This window comes from Pelecanus crispus, chromosome 10 (genome assembly GCF_030463565.1).
Source record: "Pelecanus crispus isolate bPelCri1 chromosome 10, bPelCri1.pri, whole genome shotgun sequence".
NCBI classification, from domain to species: domain Eukaryota; kingdom Metazoa; phylum Chordata; class Aves; order Pelecaniformes; family Pelecanidae; genus Pelecanus; species Pelecanus crispus.
In genome coordinates, this window is record NC_134652.1 from 17,438,694 (window position 1) to 17,456,553 (window position 17,860).

The following is a 17,860-nucleotide window of genomic DNA, read 5'->3' on the forward strand; positions in this document are numbered from 1 at the left end:
GCCGTGCTCGCCGCCGCCCCGAGCGCTGCTGCCGGGGCAGGCGGGACCGCTCCGCGCAGATTGCAGCCCTGGGCCGGCTTTTAAAAAGTGTGCGAGAGTTCGGTTTGTTTTGTTGTTGTTGTTGGTTTTTTTGTTTTTTTTTTTTTTTTTGTTGTTGTTGTTCTCAGCTTGGAAACTCTCGCTGGCGTTTTGGTCGAGCTGGGGAAGCTGGGCTTACCCCGGTGTGAATTGCATGCCGCTGCGTGTGGTGGTTTGGGAAATGTCAGTGCCAGCAGAACTGCTGGAGCTCGCTGGTGCACCTCTGCGCCGGCGTCGGGATGGGCTCAAACTGCCCGGGCAATAAATGAATGGTATCGGTCATGGTAAACTGCCTTCTGGAGTCCTGTGTGATTGACTGGTTTCCCCCTTCTCTCTCGTCTCCTCTAAATAAAGTTTGGAATTTGTTGTCTCCTTTTTTTTAACAAGAGTTTGTGTACAACCATTTGAAATGACCAGATCTCCAATATTGGTCTCAGTTGTCTGGTAATTGAAAATGACTCACAATTTGGTGTTGGGTTTTTTTGGGTTTGTTTTTCTTTTTTTTTTCCCATCCCCAAGTGACTTGGTTAGGTTATGATGTTTTGTTGCCTGTTGCACGTAGCTAAACTTGAATAAATGGAATATATTGCAAGTACAATAGTAGAACTTTTTGTAACTGTATCATCAAGTATAGGTGAAAGTAATGTCCCTGTAATGGACCCAAGCAGTAATAGCTCTGTGACATTTACCCTTTAGATCATGCACATATCAACAGATCTTTTACTGTTGAATTTAGTTCTGTTGACAATTCCTGCTGTGAACATCTCCACTGTTCACTGCATTTTCTTCAAGTCAACACTTTTAGGAGTCAACTGGTAAAGATAGTAATTTATAACATCTGGGGAGCTTGTGCTTGCAAACGTACAGATGTGCTGCGTACGCTTCAGTTCAGTTTTAGCTGCAACTGTTGAGTGACGATGCTGATTAGCAGTATGTTGATTATTCATTTGGGAAACTTTTGCTTGTTAATATACAAGATATAATAACTGCACTTTCTGCTAAATTTTAAGAAGCTGGTTTATAATAAAATTATTACATCAGCATAAGGTGATTATTACATCAACCTAGGTGATAAATTCACTGCTACTTTTGTAGTTTATATAACTGGCTATATAGTTATAGTTTGTACTCCCCCAAAAGTATAAAATGTCAACATCTTGGGCAGGCAGAAGCTATTTTTTTTCCATTGGTTAAAGATCTGTAGAAGCTCTCACACTCAGCGTGTCTGCAAAGGTTTTTCTTCTTAAGAATTGATTCACAGAGTGTTATTTAGATTTTTTTTTTTTTTAAGAAACTTTTCTTTTAACGAGGTAAGTACCAGTAGATGAATCCAGCTGGCTATAAGATCAACAGGAGTATGTATTCACTGTAATGAAAAGAAATTGAATTGGAAGCAGAAGTGAGAAAAGATGAACGGGGGAGGTGGTATGTTTGAAGTGTGTAGGTGGGAGGATTTGCTCACTTACACATATGATCTAAGGCACCAGTAGCAAACTTGATACCATCACCCTAAACATGAACATTTCAGGTAACACTTGCTCATGCTCATTAGAAAGATACTGTGTTAGGTTTTTTTAACTTAATTAGAAATAGCCATTGACCTGAGAGCTGATTAGCTGTCCTTAGTTGATGTAAAACATACAAACCACTGTTTTTTGTTGTATTTCATGTGGACAAGTATAGTGCCATATATCATGTAACTTATCCCTTGCCTCTTACAATCTGTCTTCTCAAGATTTTTTTCCTTCTTAGTAAGTAAATGTAAGGCTAAATTTTGAAAGTAAAAAGGAAAAAAGTTTAAAATCTGTGTTAGGGACATAAGAATTTTCAGTAGCTGGGACATACAGATGACAATTTGATTGAACGTGTCAAAGATTTTCTAGGAGAAGCTGGTTTTGATGAATTAAATTACACTTGTGAGATTTGGCCAGCTGCAGAAAATAATGATAAAAAGCTCAAACGCTAGCGCTCTTACATTTATTTTTGTAGCTACATGGAAGACTTGGGCAAAAGAGAATATTCTAGTAGATGCTGCCTGCTTCCATTCAGTTTTATGGGCCCACAGAGAGAAAGAGAGCTTTAACATATGGAACATAACATTCTGGATTGCTTTAACAATTAAGAAATGTAGAGGTGAATAAAAGGAACGTATATTCAGATGCAGTAGCGCTGTAATGAAACTATGTAACAAACAGTTTGGGGGGGGTTGGGCAGATTAAGTAATCATCTCATGTATTTTTATTATACAGGGATGCTGCGTCCCTAGTGCTGGGTTGGTTTGTTTTTTTTTTTTGAAGGGAAGACTGAAGCCAAACTCTTTTAACTGTTCTGCAGAGATGACAGAGGAATTATCTCTGCTGTATCTCTTAAGCCATTAAGAGATGAGCTGTGGATGTGTAACATTTCATTTACATGCTAGGTAATGTTGCTTATCAGCAAATTTAAGAAGTTATGATTTGTTAGTTTAATGGTTTTTTCACCAAAGTGACCGTGGGCCTTGGCTGATTTCGACGATTTAGGCTTCTTATGGCATATATGTACTAAAAGTAGCACTACTGAAAATTCTTCTGACACAGTCATACACAGTGACTACAAACTAGTGTGAAGTCACTGAAGAAATGCTTATTCTCGACAGGTTCGGACCAATTATTTCCAGCTTATGAGGTGGGGAAGTTTGCATAGTTTCTTTGAAATCATATGAACACTAGAGCTATTCAGTACTGTCTGAATGCACCCAATAATAAACAATCACACTAGAAATAAAATCAAAACATAAGCTGATAAAGCAACTATCCCCTTCTCTTTATATTAAGAACCAAAACCAACAAAAAAAACTTGTTCTGGACTCTGTTTCACTGTCTTTATTTAGTATTTTACTGCTTTGGTAATGGGATTCAAGTGCTTGATGTGGATCGAAAAAAACTTAGTTGTAGCTTTACAAAGTATTTGCATGTATCTTGTGAAAAGGAATTCTAGCCCTTATTCATTTGCAACATGTATTTCTGTGCCTTGTATATTGGGGCAGCGGTGGAGTACGGGAGTTACTCCCCCCCTGCCTTGAAGAATACAGCTATTGAATCACTAATTTAGGGGATCTGCCCTCCCCACTTCGCTCTTGGTAGGCATGGAAGTGTAAACCCAACAAAGAGGATTCATATCCCTTCAGCATAATACAGTTTTCTCAGTTTAGACTTTATGGCTCAATACTTGGGAATTCTTACATTGAATCAATATTTTACATTTTTTTTTTCAGTTGTGTGATTGGGTTGTTAAAGTGTAACTGTAGAGAAAATGATTATTTGCAATTTTCTTTCTCTTCTATGCTAGCAGAAATTTTAGTTGTTAAACTTTTGCTGAACTTGCTGAAATTTAGGCTATATGGAATACGACAGTAAAAATTGTGTTGCTGCTTTTTGCCATGCAGAAGTCCTACAATTTGAAACTTCAGGAATTAGCAGATTAGAGTCTCTTCAGAGTTATTCCATGTAAACCGGACAGTATATTGGTAGGTTACTTTCTGTACTTTTTTTTTTTTCCCCCTCTGTCAAGTGGTGTTAAAAAGTTTATCCTTTTAGTCTTAGAAGTTCTCAGTTCAATATATGTCTTGATATTGCTGGGCAGAATATACTTTGAAGTTACAAATGCCAACAGTTTCTGATAGTAGCATCGCTATTTTTTTTCTCCCTCAATTCAAAACAAAGTCCAACATTTATACTGAAGGTTGTTATTATTACAAATTTTAGCCACTGATGCACCTGTGGAAACCTGATGTTTTAACTCTCATGGTAGAAATGACGAAAATTTGAGGTAGTGTATGGCTCATAGCAATTCTGCATCATATAGGACTCTTAATGTTTTTTATATCTATGCATTTCTTCTGACTTTGAATCAGAGGTTGTCTCAAATTTCTCAGATTCTCAATTTCCGAGTGAGGCTACATGACTCCAGTGGTAATCCATAGCCATAATACATATATAGGGCTTTTAATCTTCAAAGCACTTTAGAAACATTAAGTAGTCTTCTGAAAGCAGCATTGCCCCACTTTTCTCTGTCCCAAAATTACTTTTCAGTCACATACATTTATGTCATGTCTACTGGAATTTATTCAAAATTATTATATTACTGTGTGTGTTTCATGTCCAGTCTTGTCTTTTACACTCCTATACTCAGTTTAGGATATATCAATATGATTTATTTCATATAAGCATCTTGCTGTAAAAATAGATCACAAAAATGTTCTTTATGTCCCAAAGAGCTTAGAGTTTAAGCTAGCCAAAGCAAACAAAGCAAGAATTGAGGAAAGCATGAACAAAAAATATTATTCAGTAGCTTTATTTCCCCATGTTAAAACTCACATCTTTTTCATTATCGATATGAAATCTCACATAGCATTGCTAATTTGTAAATAACAGCATTATTAAAGATGGTAGACTAATTCTCATTATAAAAGTTTTCATGAACGTTTTCACCTTGGTTAGCTTCCTGTGTTCACTCAAAGTGGCAGAAAAAAAGAATAAAAAACAGGTTTCCTGCTCCATTATTTATGTGTGTATACATATTTATACATGCTTTCTCCAACTCTTTAAAAAAGAAAACTAAACCAACAAACCAAAAAAACAGCCACACCCAGAAAAAACCCAACAAACAAAGCCAGTTTGTTGTTGTGAAAGAAACTCCTAACATAAAGCAAACTGACATAAAATACACATAAGATTTGGAAGGTCTGGGACAGATGGTTGGGGAGAGCAAAATAAAAAGAAGAGAAAAACACTATAGATGAAAACTCTTTAGATATTAGACTAATCTTCCTTGATATTTCATGTTATAGATTCAACTAGAGTGGCCTTAAAATACCATAACTGAAAATATTTTATTTTTCTTTAAGTTATTTCTGATGAGCGAATATCTGCACCTGAATTCTGTCATCTACTTGTCAATAGCAGGAAGTACTATGACCACTTCCAAATTATGACTTTTTTTAATGAAACTGGTGCATTGGCATTACTGGAAATTTTAACATAAGAGGAGGGTGAAAAAACTCTTCAGGAAAATAGAACTTCTTTGCAAATAATGTGCAAAATACACTAAAGGCTGCTTTAATAGTTACTAGATTAACTTTTTAAAGTTATATGAATCAGGCTGAAGTTTCTTTCTCTATTATTATTAATAATCTCTAAATGTCGTAAGTTAAAACAGTGCCATATATCCTCCTGGTACTTTTAAGTCCTTAGTGTAACTTGCTTTGAGGAAAGCAGTTTATGCAAGACAATGGGATAAGAATTTTTGGAAACAGATAAAATTATTTTACAGTGTTAAACAGTTCTTTAATTTGGTAATTTCATTTAGAAACCAAGTCCTTTTTTTTGCTACCTACTGGGAAATTTGCAGTATTGTGATCTTAGTTTCATTCCAGCAGTAAAAATAAACTGGTGGGGATAGATAGGGCGATAGTACTGCATGTGGGAAGGGAGTCTTACCATTTAAGTGTGTATCTAATACCTATTGAGAAGTCCTAAATGAAGTTGGGGTTTTATGATATGGTATAATTTGTCGGCAGGTTAGCTACTGACCTTCATTGTCTTAAGCAGGAAGAGATGTAGTGTATATAACTGGCTCTTTTTTGTTTGGTTGGGTTTTTTTTGTGTAAGTTGGCCTAATATTCATAAAACCTATTTAATTTTAACTATCAGAAGATATGTGCAATATAAATTTGTTTCTGAAGTGTAGGTATTCTTGTCTGTTGCAGTGAGGTAGTGGCCAGGGAGAAGAAGATTTATGTATGTGGAATTTGCCTGTAAGGAAGCTGTACGAGTTGCTGCCCCTTGGGACCAAAGTACTGTCAGCCCTTAAAATGGACTGTTCTTTAAAGATTTGAAAATGTAGCGCTTTTTTTTTTTTTTTTCTTTTCCCCTGTTTCAGAAGGCATACTGAAACATTTTCTCAAAATACATTTTTCTTTTCTTGTCCCCTTCTAAATATCCTGACAGCATTGTAAGATAAGAGGTGAGGTGAAGAGTGGGGGAGTGATGGAGTGGTGGGGAGAGAGGTGAAGAAGGGGAAAGCACTTTTTAAAACAGGTCTGAATAGCCAGAAGGAAAGGGTCTGAAGAATGTTACTAAAATGAAGCTCTAAAGGTTTAATATGCTATACATTCTCATTTTTCTGCATTTTCAGAGGTTTAAAAACACAAGTCTTATTTAATTGTTTGATGCTCTACAACAATAGGTTCATATTAACCCCTGTGACTCTGGAAGCCCATTTATTCCTTTGCCATTAACACAGACCCAGAAACTTCCTGGGCAGAAGTAGCCAGAGTAACACTGCTTGCTTGTGTGAAGTTTCTCCCTATTTGGGACCGTCTGCCCTCACAAATTTTGCAGCTATTGGATCCAACCGTGTTCCAAATAATCCAACCCTACTTTCCTCACTGCTGTCTTTTGTCCTGTTTTTTATAATACAGAGCTGTCTATAATTATATTATATATATTATAATATAATCTGAAAGTTAAAGGGCAGAGTATCTTTACTGAGGCAGAGGTTCTGTCCTGTCAGCCAGTAGGGAACAAATTCATATACGTGAAGCTTACACACTTCCTTCGTGCACATCTGAGTGTCAGAGCTTTGTGCCAGCTAGGTTTTCACTACTTAATAATATTTGCGCACGTTTTCAGGAATTACTGTTTATGCTATTTGACTTAGATTTTTGAGGAAAAATTGCCTATTGATTTCTAAGCTTCCTCCCTTTCCATCTTCCTGATAGAACATCCAAACCCTCACAGCAGTTAAAACGTACAAAACATGAAAAGGTTTGGTATGTGCTTCTCTAATCAACTATGATTAACTTCGATCAATCACAAGTTTGCTGTCTAGTTCTAGACTTCCCAAATATAATTTGGCTAAAAACTCTGTATTATTTATAATATTAACATTTTTTTCCATCTACTTTGGCAATTACTAATACAGGGAACACACAGTTCTTATTTTTGTGGCAACATGCCATTCTTCACCCTTCTCTTAAAAGCAGTTCCAACTGTGTTTTCATGCCTGGGACTGATTTGGGAGTACTCTGAAGGTATGGTTAGTCATATGAAAACTCTGCTTTTGCAGTTTCTATTATAGTCTTGCAGACTTGTTGACAGTTTCTTTTCTGTACTTAGTTGGATATAATCTTATCTGAACAGCAGTATGTCAAATGTATAAACTGTTCTGCCAATAAAGTAAGCACACAGTGGTTTATGGGTATTATGCTCATAGACCTATAAATCTTTGCAAAAACCTGAGATTTATTCCTAGGTCATATAGAATTTAGATTTGCTGATAGCTATGCATAAGTAAGCAAATTCTTTTAAACTTATACTTTAAGCTTTCCTTTGGTGAGTGGCTGTCTTCTGAAATGGTTATTCATCAAAACTCGTGAAGGTATAAAGGCACTGGCATGCATTTTCAGCATACACACTGTAGGCTTTGTATAACACAAAATGAAGTTTAAGGGATTTTCTATGTTATTAAGGTATCATTATGGTTTTCGAGTAACCTGATAAGTCAAGGCCTCCAAATTATGGACCTTTATGATTCTCCGTGTTTGTTGAAGAATTACTGTGATTTCTTCCTTCTAATAGCAATCAAGATGATGTCTCCCCAGAAAACCCTTCTCTTTATGTTATAGGATAGACTGTCCCAGAGAGTGCATGTTTTATGGACAAAAGTATAAATTGGGAGGTTAAAGGCTTTATGTGTACTGTAACTTGAGAAAAGAACAAACTGCATCATAGAATGGAAAATAAGGTTAAAACTAGTAGTAACCAAAGCAGGCCTGGAAAATGTGAAGAAAAGCATAGATTTAATGAAAGAATTGAACACTTAACATTACTATATATTAGTAGTTCCCTGGTAACAGTTATTTTGATATCTGCATTACAAATTAATGTGCATGGTATCAATTTCTTTAAGAGCAGAGGGGTGGAAGAAGAGCATAACCTGTTTGTGAGCAACTTTATTAATACAGTAGGTTTTACAGAAATTTCAGGGTAAGTATACTGAAACGTCAGGAAAGGGTCTTCTAACGGAATGTGCTAACAACCTGGCGCAACAGGAAACCTACCAGCATTTAAGAGAGAGGGAGAAGAAAACCAAAAGTTATTACCAATTTTGAGGAATCAAATTTACCAGCACTCCTAAGCAACCGAATTTTTACACAGTAGCATGTGTCCTATCAGGGAAGCTTTGCGCACTAAGAAAAATGCTTAATTCTCTTTGTCTTCCATGGGCCATCCACTGTGCTTGGACCCATCTGCCATTATTCCCAGAACCTTTTAATTCTGCACTTTCCTTTTTGTTGTTATTACTATTGTTGTTGTTGTTGTTATCACATTGATACTTCTCCCCATTTTTTCTTCTCATCTGCATCTTATTTTTGTTCACTTTTTACATGTATTGCACACTTCACTGCAAATGCATTTCTAGAAAACGAAAAAACCTATCTCCCTCCTCATTAGCTCTGCTCTTGGTCCTCTGGCGTGCTCCGCTCTCTGCCAGCCTCTGCACTTGCACTGCTGTGTGCTGCAGCCTCTGCTTGCAGCTCGCGGTCTCCACCACTTCTTTAGTCTTCCATGACTTTCCAGTTCCTTCTTTTCTAAAACCCTCCATTACCTCTTCCCTCATCACCTTTGATCCTTGACTCATTTTATCCTTCTCTTCTGAACTTAGTGAGTGGAACTGAAATGAGTGGGGATATGGGTCCTCGGAGAGATCTGAATTAAGCCCTGGAGTTCAGCGGTGCCTGGAATTGGGGCCAGGCAGATGGAGTTGATCCTATTACGCAACTTACAAACAAGAAAAAAGGTTGAATTTCTAGCTCTGCCTCCTTACAGAGTTTACCATTAAAACTGCAGCCAGTGGAGTAGAGAAGTCTGAATGTGGTTGTGTCAAGCAGTAATTTTATATTGACCCACCAAACGTGTTTCGATAGAGGGAACAGTCACAATGATCAGTTTTGTTTTCCATCCCCAGCATTGTGTATTGTTTACAAGGAAAGAGGAAAAGCTTAATTTCCAGTTTTCTCTACACCTTTGTGACAGCGTTCAAACAATATTGCAACTGTCCTTCCAAAACTGCAAAATGTGTGCAACACAAATAATTGTAGTGATAAAGATGAAATCTTAATGTGTGCTGTTATTCTCATTGCCGTTCTTGAGCCAGAAAACTAAACTTTTCAATATATAGGCAAATCTAAGCTTAAGGGACTACATTCCTTTCTCCTGTGATATAGCTAGTATTATTCACATTTTAAGTTTATCATATAGCTCTATCTTAAATTAGATCAAGTTAATGAAGTGTTCTCAGCTATGGCTGTAGCAGTTGACAAATCCGTAATAATTTTGCAAAAGCCACAATTTTCCATCCATGCTACATATGGAAACGCAGTGAAAATGGACAAAACAAAGCATGCTTTCTGTTGGAAGAAAACAATATGTTATTCCCTCAGTAACGAATGTCATCATTATAAGGCTTTTGTGTTGGGCACACATTTTGTGAATCGTACTGTACCAACATTTTCATCGTTAGAGTCCCTGATGGAGTCATACGTCATCTCATCTTTAGCAAGATAATTATCTGTAGAGGGAGAATGGTAAAATTTTGTTGTATTATGCTTCAGGTAACTCTTCAAAGTATGATATCATGATTGTTTAAAGGAATTTGGATTACATGGTGCTCAGAAAATGGAGTCAAGCTGTGGGAGTTAACGACACCAGATATTCAGGTAGCTGTTAAACTACTGGTGCATGTGAGAATATCTGTAGTTAGTATCTTTATGGAGCATTTTTCCTCCATGTTTGGTAACAATAGGGTCTCGGAAAGGTAATCTACTCTTTCCCTTGGTTATAGCATATAGGAGTCTTGTGGAGGGAAGTTCCATACTTTTTCCCCTTTAACGCTGGGGGACTTTGGGTAAGAATCTAAGTCCATCCAGTGCGAGCAGGAAGATATCTTCAAGGTTTTGTTTTGGTTTGTTTTGGTTTTTTTTTTCTGATGGTCGTGCTTTCCTTTGCTTTCATTTCATTAGCCACAGTGCTGATAGGGTCACATTAAGTTCTTAGGATTTGAGGACCTGTTTTTTGTGAACCCTAAGTATACCTGAGGAAGAGCAGAGGAAGACTACATTTGAGATATGAACATCAGAAAATGATATGATGTCAATCATAGATGTTTGGTAGTTATCTATTTGTATGATTTAACATATGTATTAAATGAATGCCAACTGCTGTTCATGTTAAAGACTTGCCTGGCGTATTTATACACTTGCTAGTCCTCATGGAACTATAGCAGATATTCTAGTGCTAATGTCTTTAGTTTAAACAGGAAAAAAAACAATGAGATTTGCAGAAAAAGGGAAAGTAATTTTTCTAACACTTTTCTTTGTCTTTCCCTTTACTTCTATAATAAAAGGATGAATAATGAAATTCCTAGCACTTAAAACATGGAGCCCCCCCCCCCCCCATTAATGGTCATTTATTGTTGTACTATTCATAATTCTCTCCACTTTCTGCACAATTACATGTTATAAATAACAATGTAAAGAGTCAACAGTATAGATTGATGAAGCAAAAAATAACCGTAAGAGCTAAATAAATGTAATAAATTCTAATCTGCATTTAGAGCAAATGAAGTTACCTCTTTAAAGTACTTCATGCTTATTGATTATCATTATAAACCTGTTTCTAATAAACTATTCTTTCTGAAACAATTCTCATTAATTAATTTGTGCCTATATTTAATAACTAGTCCATTAGCGAATTGGTCCATGAAATGGTCTTCATAACAATTTTACACAGTTAAACAGTAAATTGCTGACTAGGACAACATCTTTTTTGAATAAATAATATAGCAGTATTGCTAATTGGACAAAATTACTTTAATTTTAAATATCCTCCATATTTTTTCATGTATTGATAGTAAGACTAAGGGAGTTGGTAGCTTGAATCTCCCTGTAATTAAATACTGTTTAAGTTTTCATTTTCTGTAGGTACCTTTGAAGAACTCAGGTCAACTATTTGGTATCGTTATTATGGCTACTTTACAAATGGAATACTTGGTTACCAAGCTATTTGGTAATGAAGAGGGATTAGATGCCAAGCCCTGGTTTGGAATAGACCAGAGCAAATAATTTTTTAATGCTAGCTTTCCAGAGTACTGCTTTAGCTGAGGCAGAGTGATTGTTTTAAACAAATAAAATCCCTCAAGTAATCATTTATTAAATAGCACTGGAATCAAGTTGGTGTTGTGTCGTCCATCCCCCGTGCCCCCCCAAAAGTAGCTGTCAAAATGGTGGTATTGAATTACATGTTGAGCCAGTGGTTCCATATGATTAGTTAGTCTATAAGCCTTTTCGGCTGGCTGGTGTTTCCTTTTTGAAACTGGAATAGCTAATAAAGCTTCGGAAGAAGCTTTAGGCTGAAGAACTGGGGCAGCTGGCTTTCCCATCTGGTTTTACTTGCTGCTTTACTGTTTTGTATGAATTTTCAGTTACTAATATTGTTTTGGAATCTGTAAAAATATGATACATGGACCTTAAAAATGTTTATGGTTACACAGCTTTTCATTTTCTGCAGTCTGGACCATCAATAAAAATATGAGTGGCTGCCCTGGACCAGACCAAACAGCCATGATGTAGCCCAGTACCGTGTCTCCAGTTTAAAAGTGTTTAAAAGCAGGTGCCTAGGATAGAGTAGCAGTGCGATATTTCCCACAAGGATCTTCTAGTCTCCATCCCAACTCAGAGTTGTAGTTCCTGTGCATTTAATTTACCAAAACGGATTGTTTTTCCACAGCCTGGTCCGCCCCCCACCCGGAATCCGAATTTGGAGCATCCGTGGCAACAAGTACCACAGCTCAGCTGCATGCTGGCAAGGAACTTCCTCCTTTTGTTTACTTCTGAGTTTCAAGGGTTCAAAACTCTTTCTAATTTGTTTCAGCCAGAGCTGATGTGGTTATCAAACTCAGGAAAATGGGCCAGGTTCTGTCTTCGGTGGGGGAACCTGTCTCTCTGTTTTTCTCTTGTTATCATTAGTCACTGTCAGTAAGAGGAAAGGCAAGGGGGTGATGAAATGTCAAGAAGTAAAATCAGTTTATATGATTAATAGTCTGCTTTATTGTATATAATCAACATTGTGTTTAACTTTATGAACAAACAGCAGTGATAAAACTTTTTTAATAACCAAAATCATTACATTTAACTCAATCTGTGGGGAAATGCATTGTACTTCTAGGGAGAAAAAGGAAGCTCTGCTCCTGTTTTTAACATTTTGGATTAAGGAAAAATGAATAAAAGGAAGTCAGCTTTCTCATTGGTTGGCCTAGTTTTCTTGTGGCAGTTTGATAGATTTTCCTGCTTCCCTCTGTATTCCTGAACAATAAGTGCATCTTCAATTTTCCTTGTGTGTTGAGGCCAATATTTTGTGCTTTGTTTAGTTGTTGGCACTGTGGAAAGGAGAGAGGGAGAAGGTCTGACTGAGAGAAAAAACTATTAAATTGCAGTAACAGCATGCCAGTGAAGAAAGGTTTTGGAGGAGGTAAATGACTTTAAAAGGTACATAGTGCTGGTCGATTGGTCCTTTTTATTTTTATCTGTTAAAAATAATTTTGATTGGTGATGCTGGCAATGTATTTGTTCAGAAAGACTGCAGCATGGCTCTCCTGATTGATAGCCACTTTGCTTGAGTTAAGCTTCAGTTTTGTCTTTCTGTGTATTTAGTTCACAGCTCTAAGCCTTATAACATACTAATAATAGTTTAGTAGATTTTGTTACTTATTGCGTATGGGTCACCACTCTATTAATCTGAGACTGGAAGGAAACGGGTAAAAGAAACTAAAATTGGAAAAATTTGCATTTTGAGCTTGAATTTTTTGATTGGGGGGAAACAAAGGTAAAAATATTGACAGTTATTTTAAACTGGATTACTTTTTTTAGCTGATCTAGAAGTTGTCTCTCTGTAATGCTCCCTCCTTGAGATAGTCTCTCCACATTCTCTCTGTGGGACATGCATGAGGCTGATGCTCTCTGAACATCTGTTGTTTTGTGTAGGCTGGCCACAAACCTGTGTTTCATCCCTGTTTCTGGGTTTAGGGCAGGCTGCTACGCTTTCTCCTTTTATTTGTTACTTTGTTCTGCACCATTTTCCTGATTTCCTGCCATACTGCTGACAGTTTCTTTTTAATGTGGTTTTTTGGGGGTGTGTTTTGTTTTGTGTATGGTTTTTGGTTTTTTTCCCTTCTCCCATCCCTGTAAATTATGGGAGCCACCTTGCAAGAACTGACCAGCAGGAAAGTCCTCTCCTTGAGCCTTTAGTAGGAAAGCCTTTGTCACTGTTGACCATTCAGGGTGCCAAATGTCTGCCAGATTGACTCTGAAAGAGGAGATGATTAGACACAGAGTTATAAGATACTTAAACCCCATCAACTGCATCGGTACTTCTTACAGTAGGGCAAAATGCTTAAAATTCAGATCACTTCTTCCCTGTATTGATCCGTGTGAATGGTTTGAAAATTTACAGACCTTGCAGAGGAGATCCTGCCCCGTCATCAGAGACAGATCTGCTCTGCCAAGCACTTTCTACGTGTCTGGAGAAATGTGTCCATTGCTGACAGCGAGTCAGAGTCAAAGGCTATCCTGCAGCCGCAGCGGGTGCTGTGGGATACTGGTGGGTTCCCCAGCCCTGAATGAGGATGTGCTTATAGGGAAATGGTTGCTCACTTTGAGCTTGCAAGTACTAGCTTCAAATAGTATTTTTTGTCTGGTTTTGCACTATGTTGTAAATAGAAGTTATTCTGCAGAAAAAGACATATTGATCACTGAACAAATAATGTTTTATTAAGGTTAGTTTGCCAGTGCTTAAAAGAGTAATGAATGGGGCTGGGGGTGAGAATATGAGTTGATGTCTTGAACTTCTGAATACTCCATTACCTGTCCTAGTCTTTTCCTCCTCCACTTCTCTGTGAGTTTCTGTGATTAAGAAGATTCCTATAAAACCAGGACAATATTCAGTATTGATAAATGCTAAGTGAAAAAGGGCATGTGGAACTTTTTAACTTTACTTACATGTTGATTGACTCTGAACTAGACACTTGTTACCTGCAGGAGTGATGCTCTGGAGGTATGATACGCCCTGTGAAAATGACAGCTCAGCAGTAGTCAACGCTTGTAACACAACAAAATATCTTGTTCCTACTGTGTAAGCCCACAGTAGTGCATCTGCATCTTGGACACTGTGTACAGTTCTGGTTCTTCCATGTCAAAAAGGGCACGACTGGACAAGAAAAAGTACAGAAACGTGCAGAGTTAAGGAAAAGCTTGTGTGTGAGGAAAGATGAATAGCTGAGGGAGTCTTATCCTGAAAATCTCTATGGTATGTTAAAAGTGAATACGGAAGGTTGTTCACTGTTTTCCATAGTGTAGAACTGAGGCGGCAACAAATTATTGGATTGGAGTTTCATAAGAAATAAAAAGTAGGCTAGCTGCAGAGCTTCTTGCTGTAGTTTTTATATTCGTGTATCTTCTGTTGACAACTGTCAAAGACAGGACAGTGAGCTAAATAGACTCCTGTCTGGCCTGCTCCTGATGATTTGTTGCTGTTCAGTATATTTATTCATGATCCAGATGGAAAATATAAAGTTCTCGGAAGACAGAGTCAGGAGGAATGATTACAGCCTGGGGCAGCTCTGTGGAGTAACCGGGATCACTTGGCGAGTTGGACTCGATAGATCAACATTCATTTTAACATGGCCAAGAACATTATATATCCAGAACAAAGAAAGTAGTCTGCACTTGCACGTTCCAGAAAACAGTTCCAAAATTGTGTCACTGAAGAGCAGTTAATTATAATGGTGCATAATCAGTTAAACATCTGTTCCTGGTGTGATATTACTAAAAGTGCACTGATAATATCATCTTGGATCCAAAAGCAGGGAATAAAAAGCAGAATTAAGGAGTAAGTATTACTTTTGTTTGCTGCTACTGAGAAAAAGATGACTAGAAAAAGATGTTATAAATATATTTTAAAATTTCAAGGACGATTTAAGAACTAGAAAATATGTGCTGTATCCTTAAATATGTCCTCATAAATCTCTTTTACTTGTTTGAGGTTAAGAGGTTATTTGATCATGTCCCGTAGGTGTGTACACAGAAAAAAGATGGCTGATATCAAAGATAATCTAATTTGGAAAACTATGAGATACAGTCATTGAGAGCTCAAACGAAATGCATTCAGAATATGAATGCCAGTGGAAATCTACGTGAGAGTAATTAAACTTTGGAAGACATAGGAACTGTAATGGATACTTCATTCCTTCTTAAATTAAGACTGAATATTGTAAAACTCAACAAGAAGTTAGTGGCTTGATATGGCTTCTACTGGAAGACGTTCTTTGCATTATGTGACATGATCACATTGGTCTCTTCTGGGCATTAAAATAAATGAACTGGTGAAAATTTACTTCTAGTATGTATTCTTACATACTTATATGAATACTACCGAAACCATGATTTAAGTGTTTTTGGGTATGGACATAGAAATATCAAGAGAATCTATGCAATGTTTTTATCCATATGGGAGAAGCTGCAGTATAGTACTTGTAAAAATGTGACTCATTTTCTTAATGCAGAAGTAGAATCATGGTAATATCAAAATAATTTTGTTGACTGTACAGTAGTACACTGTGTATTTGGAAATACTCAACACTGGATAGTTTCCAAGTGTCTTTTGGCTTGACACTGGCAAACGTGTTCACCAGGTGTACTTCATCTGTGAATAGTTCTTCTGCTTTGAATTCTGCCAAATATTCTGACTCTAATTTAACTCTTGAGATGTTGAACCCAGTGATTTTAATGGTGTTTGTTTATTATTTGATGTTACCCAAATTTAATCCTCGCCACTTTACCTACAAAATATTGTCAACAGAGAAGTTATTATCATAAGAAGTTGCAACTTAAAAATAATCAGACTGTGTCTGCATGCTTCTTTAATGAACTGTATTTCTGTTTTCCCTGTCTGTTGCTGCCGGTAGGATTTTTATTGGGTGGTGGGTGTTGGTAAAAGGGATGCTACTAAAAACCAGTATAGCTCTAAGTCAGTGTATAGCAGCTTTATTGCAGAGATGAAAGTCATTGAAGAGCTTTGTGATTTGAATGTTACCATCCTTTGATCTTTACATTACTCATTAAGTTTAATGTTTCAGTAGCTACTGTTTTTAAAGTCTTCCCCTGTACCCTGTATTTTAAATTAAAAAAAAAAAAAAGCTATTTCTGTAATTTGGCACGGTTTCTTTCCTGTACTAGGAAGTGCGACCTTTTAGCCATATTAAAAAGATTTCCTCTTGGTCTTTCTTAGTATATTTTTTAATAATTTATGCAACTATGAAAGTAGTATATTATAATTTATAAAGACAGGCTAAACAAGTTAGATGTCTGCTCTTTCCACATCGCTTTCAATCAAGTTTACAGCTAGTAGGAGAACCTACAAGTACAGCTTATGTGTGTGAAATTAGTATGTTTTACTTACTGCAATGACAACTGTTTGAAGGAACATATTAATCACTCTGAGGATTCACTGGTAAATTCTTATGTAATCTAGGATTATTTTTGTATTATTGATGGATAATCTCTTGTGTAACAGGTATAAGTATATACATTATATTATACCAAAATTCTAAACCCAGAGGAGTAATCCAAGGTATTAGGGGAAAGGAGAAATCTTCATGCTGACATTTAATCACAAATGCTTTCTAGACAGTTAAACTACTGTTGCTTCAATTTGTAAAGTAAAGGTATTTGGAGGGGGTTTCACAATGCAGCTAGCTTTCAGCTTTCTGCTGTGTAAAACATCACCACTAATCATTTGGAATTAAATTACAATATGATGCATAGCTGCTGGGGGGGGAAGGGTTATGCTTAAAAATAAAAAAATAAAAAAAACCCAAAACACTTAAAACACTTGAACCCAGCAAGCTTTTTTCTCCTTGGTAACTTAAAACTGCATGACTGCCTTTCCTAGACAATGTGCAAACTATTATAAAAGTATTCAAGAGCAAAGTCCTTTGCCAGAACTCGGTAGCAAGATCTTGAAATGTTTTTATGGCATCCATGCTGCAGGCATTAAAGGAAGCTGCTGTTCCCTTGCTCTGTTCAGAGCTCTTCACTTCATCTGTAGTGTCTCCAGATGCTATCCTGATACTCTGGTGTTGGTAAAAATGGTTGCTGCCCATTTCTGCCAGCAGGTAGCATTTGCACAGAAAAAGCCTTTCCAAGTCGCATCAGTTTAATGGCACTGTTAATGAGGTCTGTATGCGACAGTTTTGTGGTACAGCATGTATGATCAAAGATCGTTAGTCTTATTTAATACAATAAGTATTTATACAGCATTTTGATGGAGTATATATCTAAATGTTATTGTCTATAAATCTTGACAACAACCAAGCTGAGAAAATACAAACTGACAATAGGAGCTGGCATGTGAGCAGCAAAATCTATACTTTGGGGATTTCTAGTAAAATAAAAAGCTATTGAATGACTTAAACCAAGCATTTTCTGTATTTAATTCTTCCTAGGACACATCAATTGTACAATATTTCATTTAGGCATTTATATTATGAGCCTGGTGAGAGTGATAATTGCAGCTTTTGGGACTTGTGTCAAGAACAGAGAGTGCAGAACATGTTCTGTGTTCTTTCAAGGTGAATAAAATCTTATTTTACTTTAATTAATATAGAAAGGAGAAACTTACACCAGTCT

At 36.7% G+C, this 17,860-nt stretch overlaps 1 protein-coding gene across 1 annotated transcript in view; it reads left to right on the top strand.

The window, feature by feature from the left end:
* The window catches only part of LOC104032468 (adhesion G protein-coupled receptor A3), a 285,114-nt gene that overhangs the window by 353 nt on the left and 266,901 nt on the right, over nucleotides 1-17,860 (top strand). The window lies entirely within an intron of this gene.